Source organism: Anopheles merus, chromosome 2L (genome assembly GCF_017562075.2).
Source record: "Anopheles merus strain MAF chromosome 2L, AmerM5.1, whole genome shotgun sequence".
NCBI lineage: Eukaryota > Metazoa > Arthropoda > Insecta > Diptera > Culicidae > Anopheles > Anopheles merus.
Window position 1 is genome coordinate 46,599,032 of NC_054083.1, and position 16,824 is coordinate 46,615,855.

General features: G+C 46.2%; 1 protein-coding gene across 1 annotated transcript in view; it reads left to right on the top strand.

The window, feature by feature from the left end:
- The window catches only part of LOC121592182 (protein ECT2-like), a 75,356-nt gene that overhangs the window by 34,150 nt on the left and 24,382 nt on the right, over positions 1-16,824 (top strand).

The following is a 16,824-nucleotide window of genomic DNA, read 5'->3' on the forward strand; positions in this document are numbered from 1 at the left end:
TAACATTGTTTGCATGCCTGCCGCCTGCCCTGGCAGCAACAGCCCGGTTGTATTGTCAACTGAGCTTTTGTACTAGCTACTACCCTCTCTCTCTCTCTCTTTCCCTCTATGTCTCTCATACTCTCTCGCTCTCAATAGCTTGTCATTTGCACACTGTATCTTTGGCCATAAACTGTGGCTGCCCATCTGCCATTGGGCGGCTCGCATGTCTGCTGTCTATCTTGCATGGTGTGTTTTGGTAAGCAACGGGTTCTAAATGCTTTCTTCCTTTGACGACGGCATGGCAATGGTGGTGTCTGTGTTGTGTTGCCGATAAGCTCTCCCACGAGTTTCTTTTGGTGACACCGTGGTCCGGGGGAGAAAGTGCAGAAAAAAAGGCCAAGTCTCAAAACGGATGTAAAACGGTGTCCTTTTATTTGCTGTTGATCGATCGAAAGGATAAAACGCTCTCCGCTGGGCGTGGGGGGATTAGATTGTGTTGGAGCCTCCGTTTTCCTGCCAACCACCATTAATGGTTATCGATGAATGTATATTTTCCATATTCGATATGTAATAAAAGGAATGTGGATGATAGTCGTGCAGAAAGCGAGGGTCGCCTTTCCTTCAATCTTGGTGTAAGAGAGTCTCTTCGCCTATCGCGTGGTAACCCCTTTTGAAAATGGTCGCCCACCACCACAGTATGGGTTCAATTCACCCCCCCCCCCCTCCCCTCCCCTGCCTCGTTTGCTATTGTATTGTTATGTGTGGTTGAACAGCCTTTGCCCGTGTCGTCTTGTTAGGGGCAGACCCACATATGCACTCGTTCATGTCTGTTGTAACCTTTTTCGGGGATTTGTACCACAAAAGTGCGCACTGGTGGGTGAGTGTGCTGAGGGGGGGGGGGGGGGGGTGTGCAGCAGCAAGGGCAGAAGTTATGAGACCGCTTGCCTAACAATTTGGAGCTTCTTTTGTGCATTTCGCGTCGTGCTATCCTGCCAAATCAAGAGCAGTGGCGCAGTATCTTGGTATCACGACGGGCAAAAAAAAAAAAGAAACGAAAGATTTAAACAGTGTCTGAGCAGCTACACTGCCCTTGTTAGGGCTGACAGGCTCTAATGTCACTGCGTGAATGTTGTGGGTCTTTATGGAATGGAAAATCTCGTTATAACCTCCAGTGGGAGCACATGATAAGCAATCGCGTCTTTGAGCTAAATTTATCACAGCGCGAACCGGCAGATAATAATAATAATAATAATAACGGTTCAGGCAAGGTCTCGCAAAGGATAAAAAGGCCATTCAAGATGGTTCTGGTTTGTTGTGGGTTCACTGGTGTGGGCTGTTGCAATTTGGTACTTAAAAGTGGTCGGCAAGTGATTTGAGCCACTGTGTGTACATTCAATTTTCAAAGTAAATGTTTGCTTTTGGAGATATATTGGAGCTTTCTAATGGCCACGCTTTGCTCATGCGTCATATGATATATAAGACAGGCCTTTTGTGAAGTATCTATTTCGCTTGTATAAACGCATGCCTTATCACATTAAAGGCGTTTGTTTTAGTGTAGCTTAATTGACGCTGAAGTGTATCGATTGTTTTTAAACCTTTCAATGCTCTCTTTAAAACAATGCCACAAAGAGCATGACTTGCTTTCCTCGTTTTCATAACATCTGATCACGCATCACCCCACACTCCCGCTGTCAGCACAAAGAAAATTGCGGAAGTAATCTTCCACTTGAGATTCGTTTTCAGCACGTACGTGCACAGAAACTTTCCCATTCGAGACGCATCCGACGCTGCCACACTACTACCAACTTCCCACTTCAGACAGCAAGCGTGTGGTGCGAATGTTTCTCCTGCCGACTCCTTGATGCGGCTCACTTTTCTTTTCCACGGTTTTCTCGCCTCGCCGGATGTGGAGCCGTCGCCCTGTTTGTGACGCCCAAGACGTGAAGAAAATATAACCTCTTCTGTTGCAGTTTGCTAGCTGTTTGTGCTTGCCAGCCAACGGGTGCGATGCACTTCTTCCACCCATTCACATTGCGCACTTTACACTCTACTGGGCACCACAGGCCGAGCGCTACTGCTACTGTGAGCCAGAAGTGCCATTGCGTCGTTACGCAAGCTTCCTTACCCCGCCCGGCAGCTTGTCGCTTTTGCTGTCCGGGCGCGGGTGCATTAAGAGTTGATGATTATGATGGCCTAAGGAATGGTTGATATATGGGAAGTTCGGTCCCATTGGTTCATGTACGTGTATGGCGAGGAATGAACGCATGTTCTACAACACCATCCCTACAAGTATTGGCCTTTTTGAAGCCTCTCCTGCACCATGTTGCCTTGACTCGGTGACCACATTGTCAATGTTTGTGGAGAGCAGAGGGACAACAGTAAAAAGAGCTCGGTGTGGTCAGCGGTGTGAAGGCAGTGTGTGAAGTGTGTTAATGGGACACTATATGCTGTCTTGTCGAACGAGCACACCAGAAGCCATGGTTTAGAGGCGACCGGTCAAGCATTCGAGCAGCAAGTGTAATATTCCGATGCATCGGAAATTGTAACCGGGGGGGTGAGGTTCTTTTCCTTCGCTTTGTTAACTTGATACTGCTACTATCAAGGGAATGTTGTCGGGCGATGGAGAGTTGTTGTGGAGGGAAGATTGCCACCAGGAACGTTGTATGCAACATCACACGATGTGTGTTAATGGAGTGACCATATCTAGCAAAAGGGATATGGTGTGTATGTTGCGCCCTGAGAGAGGCGGTGTTAGTCATGTGATGAAAATTAATATGCTTTTAAATGAAATTTCGTTCACTTTATCCTCAAACCCTTAAGTTGCCGGAGCAAGGAAGGGCATCAGTAGCATCATTCTATTGTCGGGTATGTTTAGCAATACCATTGTTAATTTATAAGGTGAATAGCTTTGAAAAGATTTAAGATGCTATATTATTATTTTGATAACGTTATGCTTTGATTGGAGCATAGTTTTTCAAACTCAGTTTGGTGCATCAAGGGTTAAGCTACCACAATTCTTCCCGTATCCTGTTTCACAACCTTTCATAATTGCATGGTCTGCAGTAGCGTTGTGCTGGGTACCGGTTGTCGAGTAAAGTTGTTTGAGCGTTGTAGAAACTAAACACAAAAATACACGATTTTTTTTCGGTTTATACTTTTTAGTTTGAGTTGTTATATTCAGCAGTTAGCTGCTTGTGAAAGTGTTTGTTACAAAAACGCTCTAGCTTGAAAAGCAAAAGTTTTCCATTGCTACACTGCAATGTTGCAACCACACAAACACACCCCAAAGTGAAGCAGAGCATTAATGAGAAAACTCCCATACACTCTCCCAATCGGAAAACAACGTCCAGTACTAGCGTAAAACACAGGTATGTACAAGTAATTCGACTCCTGCACCCCCCCCCCCCAGGCCTTCTCCCAAACAGTGCAAATTTGAACGGGCACCAGCTTTACCAACATAAACATGTTGATTTAGGTAACACTTCCCGGAACGTAAATCCATGTTTTCAATCCGCTCGGCGGATTTCTCCCCATCATCACCATCATCATCATCGTTTGCTGGTACGGTAGCGCTCTCAGGGAATTAGGTATCTGCTTCCGCCGTACACACGTCCCTTCCCTCACAATAGAGTAAAGTCAATCAGCAATCCCAGCAATCCCGACAGCAGCACCACCACCACCACGTGTGCTTTGTAGTTCTGGTGTGGAGAATGTTGCATACGAGAGTCAGAAATACGGCAACTCCCCATCCCTGCATCGTCTGCTGATGCAGATGTGCGCGCACCATTCGGTGCTACTGCTGCTGTGGAGAGGAGGAAACACGGCAAGGTCCTCCCCAGCGGGCGAGTTGGTTGCATTGGTGGAAATTAATTTATATTAGTCTTTCATAAGTAGAATTTGATACGCAGTGCTGCTGCTGCTGCTGCTGCTGCTGCCTGGCTGGCTGGTACGGGATCGGTGGAATGTCCATGCCTTTGCTGGACACACACTACGCATTCTACGCGGAGGGTGAGATGGGAGGCCTGTATGCGGACGTATTATGACAACACGTACATGCACTAAACAATCCATTATCGGGATTTTCCTTCATCATTCACATTGTGTCTGTGCTGAGGCGGTAACAGGGAGATGGTGGTGTAAATCAATACCGGGGTAAGGGACAGACCAGACAGTGCTAACATATCGCAATGTGTGCTAATAGCGGTTGCAAATGCTTACGGGGTCTCTACCACCTTCTCCCTGCTGCTCTCTGCTCTGTCGTCGTCTCTTACACCGCTTGCCCCTGCGGAGAGTAGTACTACATACACCCCGTCACTCACTGCGTCAATGGCGATGCAAAGGGAGGAGGAGGTTCGATCGATCTGCAAGGCGCATTGCTGCTGCTGCTGCTGCCTCTCTCACGTTGAGGGCCGCCTGTCCGAAGGCAAAAAAAAAAGAAAATGCTTCGTGCTCCGACAGAATCGGAGGCAGGTTGAAATGAGACGAGGCGAGGTTTCAGAAGATGATCGGTACGATATATACGATGCGGGTAAACCACAAGTGTGAGCCTCCTATGTTTAATTAGGGCTTTACAAAGCGCTGAGCACACGCTCCCCTCACAGATAAGCCCGTTGTACTACAAACCAGCTTTGGCTTTGCCAGCGATTTGTCCCATTCGGTAATGACCGGTTAACTGGCTTGCGGCGGGGACGGGTTGTATCTGCTTGAGATATTTGGGATCAGGAGCCTTCGGTGGTATGGGATATGGTTCTTCAAACGGTGGCTAAGGCACGGTACCGCACAGTGTGCTGCCACTGTCATTAGGGTAATAGAATAATGAGACTTCATCTTCGACCTCTCTGGGTCTCTCGAACGCTCTCTCCCTCTCTCTATCTCTCTCCCTGGTACAATGGGAGGAATGTGGTCGTCCAGCAATATCAATGTCGAACCGGCGCTCTCTCGTGTAGCTTATTAACAGCGAGATTGTTTCGAATCGTTCCGAATTTCCGCACTCCGGTGTGGAATTGATGATGGTTGTCCTCGTGGTGCCCCCTCAGGAAATAGTCAACCGGCGGATGAACGTTCTGCAATCGACCTTTTGACAGAACTGAAGCTCAAAGTGCCGGCTATATTTAATCCCTCCCTCGGTGGTGGTTTGTGTCTGTGTGTGTTATGTTGTGTCCTCACATGTCCCCTGCCTCCTCCCAATGCAGGAGGACAAAATGCTGGGTACAAAATTAACTCCCCGTTCTATTAGGGCGGTCTTCAGTAAAGGCCTACCAGCAAAACTGGCAGTCCGTAGGACAGGTAGCAGCAGCTAGTTGTTTGCTAAATTATTGACACCAGCAGTTTGAAGTCAGTAAGTGACCCTTCTGGTTCATTCCGCGCGCGTCCGGGCGGTTCTCTAATGGGTTTTCGGTGGATGTATAACACAGCAGCAAGTGCACGGATTGTGAACTAGGCCAGCCATTCAACAACCAGTTGGCCAACTAATTAACGTCAAACCGGTGGTGAGTATTGAGGCAGGGCAAACAGGTAGCCCTGGTGGTGGGGGGAGGACAACACGGGATGTGATCGGCAAGCCGGTGGGAAATGGGCGGCTTCTATGTGCCCAGCCGTAGACAACCGGAAATCAGCTGGACGAATGAATGTGTATAGGTGCGCCATAAAGAAGAACATATCCTCACGGCAGGTAGGGTACATAATCTGTGACCCACTGGGTCAGTAGCGTACGTTACACTGCTTTACCGGTTGATGATGAGGCTGCGGTTTTTGCGGTCACATTCCCCCATCACACCAGAACGCGTGCTGAATGTTTCGTGTGCCTGTGAATGTAACGAAACAAAAAAAGTGTCATTTTGTTTGCACCGGGTATTATCGGCGAGCAAAGGGAAGAGAGACAGAGACCAAGTGTGTGTGTGCCCCAGTTTACACACGTTGTGGATCTAATTGCCGCCGCGGGGCGTTGGTGGTGTAACGCGACTCCTGCTGTCGCTCAATTATTGGAGCCGGCCACGGTACCGATCACGTGTCGCGGGAAGGTGATCGGTGGCAGTGGTGTTGTTTAGGTGGAGCTCGTTAATAGGGCTGGCTGAGATACGGAATACAGTTACAGCATCTTTATCTATGAGTCTGAGGCGCTCGTGACGTGCTGGGAAGAAAACACCCACCGAAGGGCCCTAAACAAATTCGCCAATATCATCGTCACCTTGGGTTGTTATTTCGCCACTTGTTTATGCGAGAATAGCGTATAGCATCGTCGTCACGCCCGCGGAGTCCGCAGCAAGCGTCAAACCCAATCGGCACCACAAACTCAGATTTATGTGATTGGTCTCTCCAAACGAGAGACACCCCAAACGGTACGGAAACGGGAGGTCATATTAATAAGTATAAATTGTTGTTCGTACGACGACGGGGGTCGTCGAGCTGCTGCTGTGTGTCGTCGCTTACGACCAAAGAGCCGACGGTTCTAACGTTTATTTTGGTAGTAGCACCCACCATCTCATGGTTGGTTGTTTTACGTTTCTTTTTTTTTTGGGAGGACGGTTTGATGGAGAATGGTCACAAAATGGCTGCATCATGGCAAATAAAGACTGAGCACTTAGGAGCTTGGTAAGCGCAATAATGATATTTTTAAATACTTTTCACTGCAGCAGGCGGTGGTGGCGACGTTGCTGTCTGGCATCTTGGTGCACACAATATTGGGCGTTATGAGGTGAAGAAGGTTCTAGATGTTTTGTTGCGAAAGAAAGATAGAATTTTAACCTTTTTGGGGACCTGCCTAGAAGCAGACGGACGCTAAATCCTAAATCTAACACTTCTGACCTGCAGACGACTTCGAGCTGCATTTTTGGCAAACCGGCGAGAAGGAGGTGAGCGACATTTGCTAGCATTTCTTATGCTGCCGCTGAACTTCATTGACACCAGTACCGGTGGCGTATGGCATAGCGATGGCCTTGGTCCCGTTTGGTCTAGGTCGTTAAAAGCTTCGAACTTCGTTTGATGTGTGTTGCCGTCCTCTAATGTTTCTAAATGTGTACCCACCAGGGCCGAGGACCAACCGGGAAAAGCTGGCCGTCTGCGTTTGGCAAAAGGCCCCAGGGCGCTCCATTATCGAAGATGGTGTGTCCCGAAACGTCGCACACAACTGGTGCCACCACCATCACCGGTTGTGGACGTACCCGGGATGAATTATTATGTCCGCTGCGAAGAAGGCGGCTGCATTATGAAGTGACTGCAGCCAGGGTGTGTTTGCCTCGTTCCGAACTCCAATCTTTCCTTGCTTTCGTCTTTCCCTAGCGGGGTGCAGTTTGTTGTTGCAGTAAAGCAGGTTTGCCAATATGCTAGGGGAAGCAATCTTAAAGGGGATTGTTGTTAAGATCCCAAATCCCCATTAGTCGCTAGTCGAAAATGGATCACTTCGTTGTGAGGCACCGGAGGCTGAAGGCAGCTTTGGCAGACTTCGTACGAAGAGGGTGTACAGTTTACGATGGAAACAGCTGACAGCGAAAGGTGTGTTCATAAATTGTCGGTCAGTGGAGGCGCTATAGGTGGTAGGTACTTGTTGGTGTACCAAATTCGATTCGATGCTCCTAGACTGGGGGGGGGGGGGGGGGGGGGGGGGGGGTACGGTCGATCAGTGATGGGGGTCATTTAATCAAATTCTGTGTGTGTGTGTTGATACGTGTTCCGTTTAATGCTCTCCGTGCTACAAATACCGACTAATAAGGTGTACGAATTGCGGTTAATTTTGTTTGGTGCTGTTGTACACTGGGATATTCATGGAATGCTGCTGTTTATTATTGAGAGGAAAGCACGCTACACAAAAATGTAACCTGATAATTAAGTCAGCTTTTGCAACAAAAACAAAACAAGCAGCATAAAATTTGATTTGTTAATGAAACAACTGCTCCTCCATGTTCTGTTTTCGCTCCAATCCAATGCAAATTCACGCTTGTTAGCGGGAAAATCGATAGGATCGGATACGATTGTGCTCATGTTTTAAGCTCATAAGCCGATCGTACGTTTATCTTACGTTACAAATCAATGCTCTCTGCTGCAGCTTTATGTGAGCGAATCGTATGCAACGAACGAATAGTGCGAGCCGCGAATAGCTATCATATCATGGATTTATCATGTGGATGCAACCGGGGGGAGAGGCTGTCAACATCAGACCAAACTGGCAACAGAGGCTGCCGACTCTTGTGTGTCGTGGCAGTGACATATTCGTTAGCGACCGCCGGTACAAATCGCAGCTCGTGTGGATCGCATTTACTTTGACGTTTCTCGTTCCGGATGCACTGATGAGGCAATCGTAAACTTAATGTTTAGTGAATCTGTCTGTTAGCTATATTTCCATTCCCGCCCCGACGAGTACACTGTGAGCTTTGTGGTGTACGGATAAAAGTAAGACCGCGTCCTTCTTCCCTTCGTGCGACGACCTTCCTTATGGGCACCAATATTTGGGATGGTTTGTGGTTTTTGCTAGCCAGGCTTTATGGGGAAGGAAGCACGTTGTACGTGTTGAACTTGCGTTGGGTGGTATCGCTCCTATCCTCGCGAACGTACGAATGCACGCTCCGTACAGTATCGAGGTGTTTAATAAGGATTTACGGTGGGCTTTGTTGTGTTGGGTGGTTAGGGCAATTGTTAGGCCTCTATGCCGCGCTAGCCTCTTACACGAGTGGGAGCATGCTGCACGTGACACGATGAGCACACGATCGTTACAAAGCGCTTACAATGTTGGGAAGTCATAGGGCTGCTGCTATTGTTGGCAGAGGTTTGATGTATTGAGGCCGTTCGTTGGGTTGATGGTGGCGGCCACAAGAGCAATTTATTGCAGCACTAATGTACTGTAATGGAGCCTTAATACGAATCTTTGGTTATGCATTTAAGCGTTCCTCTTTTATGGGTGTGAGATGCTGAAGCTTATTGTCTTAATTCCTAATAACACTGATGGATCTTAGTCAGGTGTTCGCTGGGCTGTGTTCGATGCTTTGGTAGATTTCATGTTAATCGTTTTTTATTTGCAGATGCACCTATTTGATGAGGGCGTCATTTCTCAAACATTTTTGGAAGATCCTATCATTCCAACGCTCTGGCAGCACTGAAGACATTTTGACATGTTCTCAGGAAAGAAAATGCTGGGTCTGTAGCTCTATTTGATGTGATTTCATCTTGTTTGCTTCCTCTCAATGAAAAAAGACATTCATTCCCAATAAGTGGTAGTAATAAACTCCAAAGATATCCTAAACCATCAACACCTGCTTTTGCTCTGTGTCGTAAGATGTAACCTGTATCTTGTTGGCATCGGTTCAGCGTCCAAAAAGACGCATTCATGCTTTACTCACGTGTGGTGCAAAACAGGGAGCTGAAAGCCCTTGAATGTTTTTGTTTGTTAATGGAAAGAAAAATGGCCATGTGACTTTAGCACCGCTTAGAAGCCTCCCGAGGTAGCAAGGGTGAATTTGTAAAAAAAACAACTTTCAAACAGCAGATCCATGCGCTTGTGTGAATGTTTTCCTAGTAGGGCGATATGTTGTTCATTTGTGCAACTTCATCCTGTTTTTGTTAGTCCCGCATTTCTACACACTGCTCCAGACACTAGGGTTGGATTGTGTTTTCCTTCTACTATTGCTCGCACTGCCTAGTGCTTCATGTTAATGTGAATTCTTTTATCGTTTTTTTTTCTGTGGAACGTTTGCTATCATATATTTCTCCCCTGCTTTTCTACGCAGGAAAGGCCGATGTTTACACGTATTGATCGAGCTATTATTCTGTTTTTCACACCCGGAGCTATGTTTGCTCTATCTATCAGCTCTAGTTTTGTTCAGCAATTGACTGGCTGTGCATGCGGAAGGGAATAATTTTCCATAACAATGAATATCAATGACGGGGTATGATTGCTTACCATCTCTATTGTCGCCCAGTGTGATAGGATAGGAGGGGCTTAAAGTTAATCAATTAATCATAAATGCAAAAGGGAGGGTAGCTTAGTGTATGCTCTGGATGTGAGAGGGAAAAAACGCAAATAAGGAAACATTCGTGAATTGTCTTGCATTTGATTTATGTCTTTGCAGGTAGTGCTGTAATTCTAAACCGCACTTTATTACTTTAATGCGTAACACATTTCATGTTCATTGTCCTCCTATTCCTATCTCCTCGATATATAGCTTGCAATGTGCTAAAAATGATGCCAGACTCCTGGCACCCGACCAGCAGGAAGATAACCAAGCACAAGGTTTCGTTTGTGAGCTTTTCGGTATCTATTTTGGGTGTCGAATATTCATTCCTACGCCCGTTTCAGGAATGCTTTTCCCTGCCCGGTTCGTCTTCATTCCCCCGAATTGTTGTGGTACGCCTGGGTTCGGCAAAGTTTTACGGCCAAATCTCGCTCTCCGATCGCGTGAGAACTGCTGCCAAAATTGGTATTTTTGTGTGTCCTCCAGTGGGCGATAAGTGTGGTGGTGTCCTCTCCGGGCAGAGTGGTGCGAACCACCGGCATCACCTTGGCTGGACCGAGGGAGGAGGACGTGTTGTTTTGTCCAGTTGTTTTCGCATGTCTTTCGCTCCCGTGCCGTGTTTTGAGCCTGCCTCTATTGACCGAGATTGTTGTTTTGCTAATCTTGGCCGGAGAAGGTATTAGCGAGAGAGAGAAGGAAGAATGAGGCAGCAGCAGCAGCGGCACAAGCGCTTGTTTACCATCTAACAATCCGACAGCGCGATGTGAAATGTGTGCATGCGCTAGTGGTGCTGCTGCTGCTGCTGGCGGTCCATCCTTCCGGCAAAAACGTTCCGGGAAATAGCCTTCACCCAACCACCCACCACCCATCTCCACTAGACCCGGTGTGCGTCCGTTCAGGGCCACCCGGGTGGTGTATATTGCCCGGCGGCGAACGGGCAGCGAATAATTGATGTTTGTTTATCCGGCTGATAAGCAAAGCTGGAGCGGAAAATCTTTGCACAGTTATTTCCTTCCTGAGCAGCACTGGTGTGGCGCTCGAGAGGTAAAACGAGCGGCGCGATAGTCACACCCCCTCCCCTGAGCTTGACCAGTGGTTGTTTTTTTCTTACCCAACCCAACGGTCACGCTTCTAGAATACTGAAGCTTCTTGTTGTGCAAAGTTTATATGTTTCTGCTCCGGGAACGATTTCCTTAGGTTAAAAGATACAGCCCCGGAACGGGAAAGAAGCGCATCTTTAATATTATATGGCTTTGTGATTAATCCATGATGGTTCTTCCTGTGTGTGTGTGCGCGTTCGAGGTGAGAGTGAGGGGTAAAAGGGTGCTACAATATTGCTGATGCCTTTTTGTTCCCGAGCACTCCAAATGCCTTATGCTTCATTCATTCCGCGGTTCTTAGCCATTGAGCACAAGGGGAGTGGAGGTGGTGGGTTTGTAACAAGCAGAAACAAAAAAAAAGTTCTTTGCCGATGCAGCTAGCAGCTCCGCTCCATTAGGGATTCCTGTGGAATTATTTAGCCCGGTGAGAGAGCCAGATGCTTGGTTTTAGATTACCTTTCCCCCAAGGGTCACCATTCAACCAGAATGGACCGAGTTATTAGGAAAGATATGGTCGTCAAAATGAGGGGTTGGAGTATAATGTTCCTTCTTTCTCCTCGGTAAGATAGAAAGTTTCTTCTTCCCCTTTCCGTATCCTGTAGTGCCAGTGGGTGGGTGTCCACATTTTGGGCTACTCATAAATCTTGGCTAGCGCTTAGAGATTGAATAAATGATGAACTCCACACTAAGTTTGAATATATATGTATGCGGGCGATAAAGGTCATGCGTTGAAGTTTCTCTGTCAAAATTTCCAGGTGTTTTATGGGTAATTAATTGTATCTGTTTATGGGATTGAGTCAAGATTTGAACCCACGACGAACAGTGTATGAAGGTCTAGGTGCTACGCATTGCGCTATCCGTCATTCACGCTAGCTGGTGGTATTTACTGCAATAAAAAGCAATGATGTGCTCATCTGGTGACGTGACTCTGTTGACAACAACAGACAATTGACAGAATTCAACATTTATTACAGGATTAGGGAGCTACTAAATTGCCAATTAATTTGATTGATGGGGAACTTGGTGTGCACAGTAATATAGATGCAATTTTCTTTTTCTCCGTTTAATTTCTGAACAAATGAACCATATCTTTGGAAAAGTGCCCGAAGACGAAGAAGTCGTTGTATTTTTTAATTTAGTTTATGTCAATTCAAACAACATTCAAGTTCATTTGCTACTTCACCATCATCTGAAACTACAACCTTCGGCCAGGAAAAATCCATGTGCTGCCTTCCCGCATAGAAGCACGGGAAAAGTTCGTTTTCTGGTCGATTTGGTGCCTTGCCATAGCGCTTAGTGGCTATTAATACTCATCATCAATCTCGCTGAGATAGACAAAATGGTGGTTCAGGGTTTAGCGTGGCTAACCTGTGTGCGTGTAGTGCACAAGACTTTATGGACAAAAGCAGTACGAAGCGATCTTCATAATAGATGAAGGTTCAGGTTGGGTGTATATGTACGGAGCGCGTTGGTGGCAAAAGCTGGATGGAGATCATCTACACCTTCGACTTTTGGAACCGGGCGCAGAGGATAGGTAACAACACTCTTACGTCAAGCAGAGCGCTAAACGTCCGTACAAGAGCGGATGGATACGAATGCAGGAGGGGCAATGCTGATAGATAAGAAAATGCTTCCCTACCCCGGGTTTCCCCCGGATTCTTCCATTAAACCATTGGTCCTTCTCCGGAGGCGCATAATTTTCGCACCGCTGCAAGATTGATGTGTGTGGGCTGTGATCGATTCGGCAATCTCATCGATCCTGCTGCTGGTCCCCAAACCCTGGATCTGGTGGGCTATCCTCTTCGATCACACTCTCCTCTCCTACCGCCTAGAAACCGTCGCCCGTTAATGTGATGCTTCCTTCCAGGCGTGTGCTAATGTGGCGTGCCCGGGCCAAGTTGGTTCGCGGTCATGTCGTGGCTGTATCGCGGCGCAATGACTGTTCCCGCAAATTCGCTTGCTCTTCATCCCTCCCAAGCAGCGAGAAAAACGTCGGAAAATGACGTCGCTACGAAACATCCTGCGGAGAGCGAACTTGTGCGGCTGTTGTGAGGTGGTGCCCATTGTCTAGTGAAAGGAAGCGGTGTGCGCCTTCACCCATCACTCTATCGATCTGGCCATAGTGGGGTGGCCGCATCGCGTATTAATTATGCGGGTATTATTGTCCGCTTTATCACCGTGAGTTATGACACAATCGGAGCGCGGCTTTGAGCAGGAGAAAGCATGCTGCTGGATACACTTGCGCCAAGCAAATCCTTGCGAGACAACAAAGGAATAAGGAGAGAGGGGGCTGAATGGGATCAGATTGAGGGGCGGCTACTAAGCCTTCGCGGAACAATAATAAAAAAAAATTTTCATCCCTTCGCAAGGGCTCATCCGTCAAGCCAGGCCTGGGAAGAGACGAGTTTTCAGCTGAAGGCGATGTGTAAAGTAAGATGTGTCTTCGAATATCTTTTCCACGGTGGTGCTCGCTCGAATGGCTCAGCTCTTAAATCATGTGGCGGCTTTTCCCGCGGTGCTCCCTGGTTGGTAGGCTCTCTGCGATACAAGGGAGTCGATAATATTTGGTAAAGAGTGTGCGAGTGGTGGCGTCAGCCGCTGAATGCGATCATAAATCATAATGTAATAGCTCAATTAATTACGCATCGTAGAACGGCGCGCGGCATCCTCCCCAACAAGGCTTGATTTCTTTTCCCGCCTTTTTTCCCCTTCAATGGTTGTGTTATAGCTCTATTTTTCTTACTCCCTCGCTCCTGCTCGGTTATCATCTGTTTGTTACTGACGATTAGCGCCGGATCAGTAACGGCTATTCGCTCCTCCTTAACTTCCCCTTCCTTCTTTCACCTGCTATCAATCTTTTCGGAAGCACCAAATCTGACCTTTCACCAGCGTCTCATATCGAAAGGGAAGCGATCAATATTTCGGCAGTATTTTCATTTTAATCAAGTGTGTGTGTATGCGTGCTTTTGTTTTTGTCGAGGTGTTTTTCCCTTGTATTGCACGTGTTGTTTGTGTAGCTATTTCCCTTAAGGGCGTCGTTCACGTACGGAAAATTGAGGCTCGGGAGGCTTGCTTGAGAAGTGTTGTATATGGAATTTACAAAATTTAATTTACCCTCATCTTGTTTCTCTCATCTCTCTTCCATGCGATCGTTTTTATTTTTTCCGAATACAATTTAAGTGTGTCTGTATTGCTAAATCCTACCCCAACACGTTGTAAGCTTATAGCCTGCACGTGAATAAGCCGGAATATGTTTTTATGAGACAAAAATAGCAATGAAAAGTTTGTAGATTTGATCTTATTTGGGGATTTTGTGCATTAAATTTAGCTGTTTTAACTGAAACTGTAATCAATTTTGGGGTGAATTTATTTACATTAATGGATTTATATGGAAGCACATTACTTCTTACTTCATAATTACCTTTTTGGAAATTTTCCCTTTTACTGCAAGCGGCTGCAATTTTCCGAATAAAGGATAATGCGACACAACACTGTATATACTCCGAAAAGATAATCAGTCTTTACCTATGACCCTTTTATCCATTGACTCTGGAGATCGAAAGCCGAAATGTGTGTCAGAGTTTGTAGAACGGTACGCTTAACGTGATGTGTTCATTTAAGTTCCTAAAATATCTGATGATAATGGGGATGCTCGTGATGCAGCTTAAATACGGTAGCGCAAAAGTGCATGCTCTGTTGTACCGGGAAATGTTGACTATGGAATACGGGCGCTATCGAAAATGATGTCTGTTTTTAAGGCCCAACCAACAAAGAGCAACTTTGTAGCGCCCTCTGGATGAAAACAAGCTCCCTTTCCTATGGTGCGTTCGTTATCGGTTTAGCAATACGGAACCCGAGAGGCTAGAAGCAAGCTGTTGTTGATTGAACGCACAATTTGTGTAATCGGATTTAGATCAAAATCGAATTAATTGAATGCTGCGGCTCTACCGTCATCTACGCTTGTTCTACTGCCCTTTCTGTCCCCCTCGAAAAAAGGGATGCGTTTCATCTGACAAACATTGTCCCCGCCAAAAACCGAACAGCGGAGGCAGTCTCCATTAAACCAGCACAACAACCAACTAGATATTCTGGTAGTAACAGACTGGCCGGTGAAAAGCAGATCCTAGCAGTCTAACATTCGATCAAACATCCCGAACAACAACCGGTAGCTTTTCTAATACAGTTCCGGGGCCTGTCGTGGGAAGTGGATGAAAATCTGTTACATCGTCTCTTTTAGCGCCCGTGCCTGTTATCGGTTGATCCGGCAGCTAGAATGTGCGGGAAATTGCTTCCGTCAAATAGCGAAATCAATTTATTAGGTAAGTGGGGAAGATTAAAGAGTGGTTCACACCGTGGCGGCGCTCCCTCCCGACACTATCAACAGGGCGGCGAGTGAGTGAGGCTGAACGCGATGCTTCGTGCCTATCAGATGGATGGATAAGATTGATTTTGGCAGAATTGATTGTTGCCACTGGTTTGTTTGGGTTTCGGCTTAAAATGCGTTCGAAAAATACGCTGCCAGGTTAAAACTCTTGCCTCTGCTCATTTAAGCGATCACAAACTTAGCACAAACAGGATTGTTGACGATTGAGGAAAATTGGATTTTTGGTTATTTTTGAGCTTTTCCCAATGATTGTTTTCGTTTGATTTTTAGAAGGTTTTAAATAGGTTTGATATTGAACGATGTCAAGATAGGTACATTTCAGCCTAAAGGTATGCAATATGCATGACAAAGTAGTCCTTATAATACGATGGGCTAGCATTGTTAGCAATAACTAATAATTTGTGTTGTTTGATTTGTTAAAATATGTCTTGTTGTTATAATTTATAGTCCTTAATCAGCGCTCATAGTTGAGATTCTAAAAAATATACTTATATTCCGTTTACTAACCTGTCATAGTTGTACATCGTGGTGTGTCACAATAAAGTGATAATTTACTATTTTCGCTTTCGAACAAATAATAAACGATGCACTCGTCAGAACTCCAACACTTTAACACTCCAACACACCGACACAATCAAATATGTATGGCAAACGATTAAACGCAGACCGGCTGATTATATGGAGCACGTTTACCCGTTAGCACGTGCCTGTTTTCAACAAGCTAATTAATTTATTGAATTACATTTGAGTCACGTAATGTGTAACCTGTTTCGTGTGAGTGCAACCAAAACCCACCACCAGCCATACGTGTGTGCGTATGTGTATGCATGTGGTAAGCCGTTCCAACATTGAGTGTGGAGGTGGCAATCGAAAACGACAACGACCGTCTATTGAACTGCAAATAAAATGAAGTGCGCACGGGTCGATTTTAATGCTGCTGCTGTGGCTGTTGCTGCAACTACTACATAATCGATGCAGCAGTTCGTTCGTTGGGTGTTGTTGTTGCCGTGCCTGCAGCCTGTTGACTGCATCTAAATGATCCTGTTTGATGTTTATCACGAGATGAAGGCAACCTCCCGTTTCGAACAAGTGGAACATTGTATGATAATTAGCTGTCGCAATGTTGGCAAACCACACCTGGGTCCAGGGACTGCATTGGGCAACGTTTGGGGCAAAAATGTGATTGCACTTGTTTAGCTGTTGCAGTGGAGTTTTGAGCGGATTTCATATATTATCGAAACACAATGGTAATTGCATCATTTGGAACTCCAAAGTGCAAATTTCCGATGACACCAGCCTTAAATTATTACTCAGATAAGATTAATTTCATTCACGACATCAAAGTACAGCAGTTAAAGTTGTCTCATTAAACCTTACTTTTTTCTCTGCAAAAAATGGACACCGGCACGCTTGTTCT